The 9,911-nt window shown below is 46.6% G+C and overlaps 1 pseudogene; it reads right to left on the bottom strand.

Annotated features, from left to right (window-relative positions):
- Nucleotides 1–3,965: 3,965 nt before the first annotated feature.
- Nucleotides 3,966–4,323, bottom strand: LOC116074928 (annotated as a pseudogene).
- Between the last annotated feature and the right edge of the window lie 5,588 nt (nucleotides 4,324–9,911).

Genomic DNA, 9,911 nt, shown 5'->3' with positions numbered 1-9,911 from the left:
ATTTTATGTGTATGAGTACCCCGCTCCCTCCGGCCCCACTCCCTCCGACGTAATGCACTGTAGCTGTCTTCAGACGCACCAGAAGAGGGTGTCAGAACTTATCATGGATGATTGTAAGCCACCATGTGGTTGCTGGGATCTGAACTCAGGACCTTCGGAAGAGGAGTCAGTGCTCTTACCCGCTGAGCCATCTCGCCAGCCCCCAGTAACCCAGTTTCTAAGGACCAGCTGAGGAGGACTCCCCTTCGCTCACCTCTTTTCAGATCACTTGCCACAAGCAGAGCTGCCTGGTATGATCCTCATGTCCATATCTGGTTTCAGATATCAGATGCACTCTGATGCAGTGTGCCCTTACTGGTGTGTTTTTATTGTTCATTTGATAACATTAAGAATCTCTTAGCAAATTTTGTTGCCTTTCATGGTGGTTATGGTGGAGTTTTGCTAGGTTTCTGAGGTTTTCTGGCCATGAACTCACAGTAATTCTCCTGCCTCATCCTCCTGGGGAATGCTGGGATTACCGACACATACTACCATACCCGGTATGAGTCTCAGAACCCTCAGAACACGTGTTCATTCAAAACAATGACACATACTACTGTACCCATTCTATTGTAACATATTCCATAGGAATTTTTATTTCCTGACCTAGTTAGGCATTTATTGCTCTATTTTTGAGTCTTGCTATGTAGCCAGATGGGTTGGAGGCTGTGGGCTCAAACACAGGATGTGGTCCAACTGGTCTTGAACTCTTGATCCTCCTGCCTCAATCTTGAGAATATATGGATTACAGGTGTGCACCACTATACCAGTGCAAATATTCAAGGATATAATGTCCTGTAAGTGTCTCAGATCCTGAAGTCACTCCTAACCCTACTGGGATTCTGGGTATCCTGCTCACTGAGTCTGGCTCTGAACCCCACGCAGATCTACCATCATGAGTCTGGAGGCCCTGAGAAACACAGCCCATTGGGGGAGAGAGTGTAGGCTATCTCTCTCCTCTGGAGTCTATCTCACCACTGCTCAAGGGAGCCTTCCCAGTACAAATATGAAGATTCTGAGGATGATAACGAAAACCTGGTCCTGCCCATGCCCATACCTCCTTTGGGGGGTGCCGGGGGCTGATGAAGAACCCCCACTAGAGACAATGCAGGCTGTACGGAATTGTTCTGCCTGTCCAGAACGTTCATCCCACAAGCCTGACTCCTTTGAAGACTCTCCTTGGGGTCCAGTCACACAACAAATCAGACTTAAAAGTATCAGTCATAGTGTCTGAGCCGTGGTCTGTGGGAGTATCCGACGCTGAGCCGTGGTCAGTGGGAGTGTCCGACGCTGAGCTGTGGTCTGTGGGAGTGTCTGACGCTGAGCCGTGGTCAGTGGGAGTATCCGACGCTGAGCCGTGGTCAGTGGGAGTATCCGACGCTGAGCTGTGGTCAGTGGGAGTATCTGACGCTGAGCAAACCTCCTGAGAGAGCTCAGTTCCCTAGTGTCTTTGAGCTCTACAGGAAGAGGCAGCAGGTGGTCCCAAAGCCCTGGGCTTAGAGTTCTATGGGATCAACGACTCCCAGCTCAATACTACCCTGCTCGCTTTGAGCCATCACCCTGTTCACCTTGTTCAGTTACTATAAAGACTACATTTCCGTGTCTATTCTGGAGACCCTGATGAACCACACTGCCCGGCTGAGCCAGTTAAGCCATGAATTGTGCCCTATGTCTCTAGAGAACTTCAAAAATTTGGGGCGCGGAGTATCACCAACAGTGGGAAAACTTACCAGGCTCTCTTCTAAGCTGAAACATACACTAAGGGAGGCAAGGCCACACCTTCAGTTCCAGATCTGGACCTGCGTCTTTGGTTCATCTGAAGACCAGAAGACTGACTACTCTGGGGCCCAGTGACAGCTGGGAGGTGACAGAAGAACACCACGAAGGAAGTTCCTTCCTATGCATACAGGTTCTAAGGGAAAGTTTGTTACCTGTGACCCCAGAATTGGAAGGATTGAGGCAGGCAAGATCTCAAATTCAAAACTAGCCTGGGATATATAGTGAAATACTGTCTCCAACGATCATTAAATGAGGGGAGAGAACTGGGTTCAGAAGTAAAGGGATCCTTGATATCAATAAAGAGTATATTGTGTTACAGACTGTGGTCAGCATGTGTGTAGTATCTTGAAGCAGTTCTTTCTGTCTCAATGAAAGTCCGTGTCTTCTGATTAATAGCTCTCTAACCCTTCCCCCAAACGTCAACCCTTGTGACCATCTTTCTCTCCTTCCATGATATTTCTCAGAGCCAAGAGCCTTTACTCATAGCCACATTAAGGACACCAAGATAGAACTCAAATGGTACAGTTTGCCTATGCCCATAAGTTAAGGACACGCAAGTGTGTGTGTGTGTGTGTGTACAGATATATAAGTATATGCACATACATTTATGTGTTATATTTCCACCTGTAATAAATAAAAGAGGGAAATGGGAGATGTAGTCATGGAAGATATAATTCCATTGGCGTGTGACGGCCATGACTATACCTGAAGACAGCATGAAGCTGTTTGGTGTTTTCTTCCATACACTGAATCATCATGAATGTAACAGCCACGCTCACTCACCGATTACAGGCATGCCAGAAGCATGAATGTCACAAATGCCGCCAGGAAGCACAGCCTTTCATGACAGAGTTACCTCAACAGGGAACAACTCTGGTTCAGACAAACCAAGAAAAATGACTTTGTAGTAATCATGGCTAATTCTAGATAGCCTGTATGAAAGACACACAATCCAGGTATTTTTTATTTACAAACTGTAAGTCTAGATCGGACAGGTTTGGAGCTATTCTAACTCATTTCCCAGCCATATCTCCCCATATTACTTGCTGGTTTTTCCTGGCCGTGCGCTTATGGTTCATCTCCCCTCATGGTCTCCTCCACTCCCTGCACCTCTCCCTCTCGCTTCCTGCAACCCCCTCAATCCTCAAGTCCCGCCTTTCTCCAATTGGGGGAGGGGGGGCGCAAGGTTTACACAGCATCACTTGGGCTTATGACGCGAGGATCTGCTCACCTGGAGCAACCAGATTTCAGGAGCCATTTCTAATGTATTTAGCATTAGAATACAAGCAACATCAGACCAATCCAATACATGACTTTTTTTTTTTTTTTTGACCAATTCACGTGACCACTGCCTCATCTCCAGAGATGTCAATGGTTGTTAAAACTCAGCACAGAATGCTTAGCCACTAAGTGTCTGAAGCTCTATAGGATTCTTGACACAGTTTTTTTTTTCCTCCCTGTGTAGCTATCCAGCACAGGACAGCATTCAACACTGGACAATATGGAAGGATAGTCTATCACTAGAATTTGCTGAGAGTCTGACCATATGTCGCCTGGTATCTAGACACTTACCACCTTCTCTCCCAGTCTCTCGGAATGCCAGGAACACCCCAATCATTGTGTTCCAAAGGATTCCCTCCTGCATGTTCCTAACACCCCCAGGGAGCAGCGTTGCCCCATGGGGTGATAACTGGGAAGGGCTCACGTCGGAGCTACTCTCCAAGCTAAGGACTAGATGATCACAAGCAAAGAACTTCCCTGTCTTAGCATCACACCAGTGGTTTAACAAGCTTAGACACTCCACAGAGCAGAGAGACTGCTGGGCCCTGAGTGCATTTAGTGAGGCATATGATGAAAGGCCAGTGGCTTTGGAACAGTTGACATATGTCATACCTTGTAGTATCTTACAGGACAAAGTCAAGATTTGGACTTTTTCACTGGTAGGCAAGGGGCTTGCTAGGAAGGGTTTCAGAGATGAGCATGATACCATAGTCCTGTAATCCCAGCTGCTTGGGAGGCTAAGACAACAGGATCGTAAGTTCAAGGCCGGCCTGCGTAATGTAGGGCTGAAGACCAGTCTAGGTAATTGAGTAAGATTTATCTTTTCAGAATATGAAAATTTATCACTGTGTTTCTGTTGTCAAATTTTATGACCTTGGTCTTTCCTTCTTGCCTTTGTACAGAGCCAAAAGAGACACACTGGCTACTTGAACCACCTTAAAGCGGACTCCAGGAATATCGCCCACAACATGACCTTTTCGACCAAATCCAGTAACCAGAACTTCACTATATTCCTCAATGAAGTTCAAGCAGCCATCACTGGGCACGAATGCTGCGATCTCCTTGCCGTTCTTAATGAGCTGCACCTTGACATACTTCCTGATGGCAGAATTTGGGTGTTTGGCCTCAACCCCTCCTTTTGTCCAGCACAATTCCTTCTGTGTGAGAGGCACCCCCAAACGGATTGGCCTTCAGGGCTGTGCCCAAGCGGGGTTTCTTGCACTGTTATCATGCCCATGATTTTATGTTATCTGGTCCCATCGGTGACTGCAGAGCTTCCAGGCAGTAGGGAGATCACGACACTGCTTAAATTTCCAGGGCAATGCGTCTGGAGCAGGCACCCGGCAAGGTGGCCCATAGGCCACAGGAACTCTTCTGCACGGCCACGTGCCCGAGGGACAGCACCCCTTCACCCGGCCTCCTCCCAAATACAGCCCTGCTCCCAGCTGTATCCGAGATTTTTTTTTAATTTAAATATAAAAATAGGGCTGAGATGCAGCTTGGTGGTAGAGTATATGCCTTACCATTCACAATGCCTTTGGTTCATTCCCTACTCCAAGAGAAGAGGAGAGGAGAGGAGAGGAGAGGAGAGGAGAGGAGAGGAGAGGAGAGGAGAGGAGAGAAGAGAAGAGAAGAGAAGAGAAGAGAAGAGAAGAGAAGAGAAGAGGAAAAAAGTTGTTAAGCAAGGAAAAGGAGAGTTCATTATTTTTAACTTTGGCAGTCATGTAACTGTGAGAAGCAAATGGTGAGAAGAGAGGCAAGAGAGTCAGCTGAGAGGTTTCAAGTACTCAAGGGGAAGTTATCATGGTCCAGGATGGAGAAGAGAGTGGGCTCTTAATTTCATTTCTGTTGCCATGATGGAACGCCCACCCCCAACAAAAGGCAACTGAAGGGAAAGGGCTCCACTTTATCTAAAAATCCCAGATTACAGGCCATCACTGTACAGAAGTCACGGCAAGTGGAAGCTTGAGAGGACTGGTCCTATCACATCTACCGTCAGGAGTAGAGAGAAGTTAATACATTGATGCTCACTTGATCACTTACATGCCACTTGAATTCTCTACTCTTGTAAGGTTCCAGACTTCCTGCATAGGGAATGGTGCTGCCCGCAGTAGACTGAGTCTTTTCACATTCATTAGCTTGATTAAGACAATCCCTCGAAGATACACCTACACGTCAACCCAAAGCAGACAATGGATCCCTGAGACTCTTCCCAGGTGGTTCCTGGTTTTGTCTAGCTAGTTGACAAGTAAAGCTGGCATCACATGTACCTTCGAGAAGAAATTGGTGGGAAGGGATGGTGGAGTCAGCAATGGTCTGAAGTGAGTGTTGGACAGGAAGTCAGCAAGGAAGAATGATAACAGGCTTAGTTTTGTCTTTATTACTAAGGAACAAAAATTTCTTTCTCACAGTTCTGGAAGTTGGGGAGGCCAAGATCAGGGTGCCAGCACCTTCGGTGACATTCTGGTGACAGTGATTTATCATCAGTTTTAACATTAACAATTCTGCAATTTTTAGCAAAAGTCCTTATATTGGTGTATGAGGGAAATTTGGAGTTTTTTGTTTGCTTGCTTTAGCGAGTATCCATACACTTATTTGGAACTTACTCCTTTTGAGATACTTTGTGGGTTTCGAGGTAACATCAAATAGGTTCCTAGAGCCAGGAAAGTAATGCAGGACTCTAATTTCAATCGAAAGGATTATCAATCAATGCAAGGTCCGATTGACCAACATAGTGAGATCTGTCTTTTAAAAAAAAAAAAAAGGCAAAGAAACAAAAGACCATCTGAAATTTAGCCCTGAGCACTTGAGTTGTTTTGTTGGGGCTTCTTACAGCATTTTTTGGAGATTCATTATTTTTTGTTTGTTTGTTTGTTTTTTGTTTTTCAAGACAGGGTTTCTCTGTATATCCCTGGCTGTCCTGGAACTCACTCTGTAGACTAGGCTGGCCTCGAACTCAGAAGTCCTCCTGCCTCTGCCTCCCAAGTGCTGGGACTAAAGGCGTGCGCCGCCACCACCGCCACCCGAGATTCATTACTTTTGTGTGTATGAGAGTCTTCCCTTCATGTGCACTGTGTGTGTGTATGTGTGTGTGTGTGTGTGTGTGTGTGTGTGTGTGTGTGTGCGCGCATGCGTGCGCACGTGTGTGTGATTCCTATAGAGGCTAGAAGGCATTAGATCCCTCTGGTTCTGGCAACTGAACTCAGGTTCTCTGGAAGAAAAGCAAGAGCTCCTAACTGCTGAACAAGCTCTCTAGCTCTGAGCTTATTTTGAAGGGATAGAAAGTAGAGATGTGACTGGGCACTAGAGAGGCAAAAAGAGTGACAGGAAAGGTGTTTAGTGGTGAGCTCTATTAAGGTGAGCTTGCATTATGACCCAGATGGGAGAAAAGGAAGAGCCGACTGTGGGAGCCAAGTTCAAAAAGTGAAACAGAAAACAACCCTACATCCCTGAGTAAGAGCTGACCATTGGGGAGGTAAGACTAAGCTCATTGCTCACTGTGCCAAGGCGTGCCCTATCTTTATAATCAGAATCTCAGCAGAGAGAGAGAGCAGAGATGGCCAGGTTCATAAGGTTTTCGAGTCTGACTTAAGGCATCTCTTTCAGTGACGGGCAGAATGGGGATTAGATTAGAAATACACAAAGATTATGAAAGAACTGCTGGGGCTGGGCGGTGATGGCGCACGCATTTAATCCCAGCACTTGGGAGGCAGAGGCAGGCGGATTTCTGAGTAGGAGGCCAGCCTGGTCTACAGAGTGAGTTCCAGGACAGCCAGGGCTATATGGAGAAACCCTATCTTGAAAAAACAAAAAAAGAAAAAGAAAGAAAGAAAGAAAGGAAGGAAGGAAGGAAGGAAGGAAGAAAGAAAGAAAGAAAGAAAGGAAGGAAGGAAGGAAGAAAGAAAGAAGGAAAGAAAGAACTGCTGGGATCTGAGCATGGTGTGAATGCAGAAGGGGAGGAGTAGACACCTGTGGGCACTGTGGGCACCGTGGGCATCATGGGCGCCGTGGGCGTCATGGGCATTGAGGCACATCTGGCCAAGGAAAGAAGGACATTTCCCAATGGATTGTCTCAGTGTTCTTCTATTTTTCTGGTTACAAGTAAGGTTACTAACTAAGAGCGAAAAGGGCTATGTGGGACACAGGAAGTCGGAAGAGGCTTGCCCAGGGGATGCCGCCTTCGTGAAGAGCAAACAAGAGGACAAGAGAACACACGTAGAACATGCAATAGGAGTGTGGGTGTCTTCCAAGTCAGCAGTTAAATGACTGTCAAAGGGCAACTCATCTCCCAGACAGGAAGTGTTGTAAACCCGCTGGAGAGTTTCTCAAAGTACGTCCCCGTGTCAACAGGGGAATTTGGCTCCCATTGGAGGCAAGCTATGGAAAACACTGAAGTTAGACACCATAAGAGTGCATCTGGGTCCCTGTGGCTTCTAAAGTGGAAAGCCACACAAAAAAATCTTGAAACTGTGTTTTCTGACCTCTAGCCTTCTCAACACTTTATTTTATTTATTTATTTGAGAGGGTCTTGCTATATAGCTCAGGATGGAGTGGAACTCTTTATGTTGCTCAGGCTGGCCTTGAACTCGCAGTCTTCTTGCCTCTGCCTCTCAAGCACAGAGATGGTAGCCGCCACAACATCTGGTCCAAAGACCAACTTTTAAACAGAAGTCAACAGTATGTGTCACTTTCCATGTATGTGGCAGATTCCAATTACAGCTAGAGCAAAGTTTGTACTGACGCTGACAGGGGGTGGCTCTCACTGTGGCCACAGCCAGATAGACCATTAATGTCATTGTTAATGTTATGATCGACGTCAGACCTATTATCAGTTAATGAAAATGATGTCAAAACTGTCAAGATGAGTTTGGAAAGCTAGATGTGATGAGTCATACTTGTAACTCCAGTACCTGGGAGTGGAGAACTGAGACAGAAGAATTGCCTTAAGTTTGAGGCCAGTTTAGGCTATTAGGTCTCTAAAAAGGGAAGGGGAAGGGAAGGGAAGGGAAGGGAAGGGAAGGGAAGGGAAGGGGAGGGGAGGGGAGGGGAGGGAAGGGGAGGGAAGGGGAGGGAGGGGGAAGAGAAGGAAGAGAAAGAGAAAGAGAAAGAAAGAAAGAAAGAAAGAAAGAAAGAAAGAAAGAAAGGGAAGCAAACCAAAGTTTGAAAGCTATTTAATACAACTTACTAGGAAATCATGATCATTTAAAGAACGTACACAGAGTATCTTTAAGTTGTGGGTTTTTTAAAACCTAGGTAGTACTTATTTATGTAATGTAATGTTTGTATTTGTTCCTTGAAAAATCTGTACATGCGCACCGATGTATCTCAATTGTATTTCTTCTTCTTGCCTCCTCTAACTTCTCCCAGAGGCTCCCGGCCTTGGTCTTGCTCAGACTTTGTGTCCTGTTCTTGGTTTTGTTTTTAATTTTTTTTTAATTATTTATTTTCTTTTATGTGTATGAGTGTTTTGCCTTCATGTAGGTATGTGCACCATGTGTGTTCCTAGTGTCCTCGGAGGTCTAAAGGAAGCATTAGAATCTTCCAGAAGGGGCCTGGGTTGTAGCTGGGGGGGGGGGGCAGCGTGCTTGCTTAGCATGTGGGAGACTCTTGGTTTTCCAATACCATAAAAACCAAGAAAAAGGGAAAAGATGGCCCATAATTTCTGAGTGTTAATATGTATTGAGAATTATGCTCACAATACAGATGGTTGTGAGCTGCCGTGTGGGTGCTGGGAACCAACCTTGAATCCTCTACAGGAGCAACAAATGTTCTTGACCGTGGAGCCACCTCTCCACCCGTTATTTAGTACCCGACTGGATCCAGCAGTACAGCCCATATACGCTTGGATGTGGGCCAACCTCCAGAGCATGGTCCACCTCCCAGACACCACATCCCTCAAGTAAAGTAACTCTCCCTCCCCTAGCAAACCACCAACTGTCAATAGTTCCTCGGCTAGAGGTTGGGGCTCCTAGGCCCCTCCCCCACCTGTGCCGGTAAGTTCACCAGCCTTATCTTTTGCTGGTTTTGTGCAGGCAACCACACCCTTGGGAGTGCATGATGACCCCGTTACACTCAGAAGGCACTGTTGCCCTAGTCCACCATGAGCTTGGCTCCTACAGTCTCTCTGCTTACCCTGCCATGATATTCCCTGGACCTTCAGGAAGTGAGTGTAATGTTAAGTTGTTGGATAAAAGAGAAACTCGGAGGGGAATGGAGTCCTAACTTGAAGCAGGAAAATCATAGCAGGCCTTCACTAGCTATGTGGAGTTGAAGCTTCTCTGAACACCCAAACCTGTGGCATCGGGCTAAAGGGGCAACTTTGTGCGTCATCTACTAAAAGGTTGCCACTGTCTGAGATTATAAGTGGAGAGCGCAAGGCTGGACAGCTAGTCCTGGCAGCACCCACCACAGCAGCTTTGCCCAGTAGAACAGCCAGGATCTCTCTTCAATGTCTCCCTGGGATGAGTGCTCTCGGAGGTCTCTGAGTATAGTGGTGCATTAGTTAAACTGCTTTAGCTTTTAACACATGGGTCACCCGTGTGCCCTGCGTGCACCCAAGAGCTCTGGATTCACGAACGAAACACACACACACACACACACACACACACACACACGTCAGCTAATTTTTATATGCCTAGACTAGCTCAATAGTTGGGCACTTATAAACCTAACTAGCATTTGCTAAATCCGTATTTCATCTCTGCTACCCCAAGACTCACTCCGGGGACTGGCCCCTAGGGTCACTTTCCCGGAACCTTACATATAGGAGGTCTTGTTCTCCTTGCTCCCCCCCAACAACCACCCCTCCACCC

Source organism: Mastomys coucha, unplaced genomic scaffold (assembly GCF_008632895.1).
Source record: "Mastomys coucha isolate ucsf_1 unplaced genomic scaffold, UCSF_Mcou_1 pScaffold3, whole genome shotgun sequence".
NCBI classification, from domain to species: domain Eukaryota; kingdom Metazoa; phylum Chordata; class Mammalia; order Rodentia; family Muridae; genus Mastomys; species Mastomys coucha.
The sequence above is the reverse complement of the archived record's forward strand: the minus strand, read 5'-3'. Positions and strand labels throughout refer to the sequence as shown.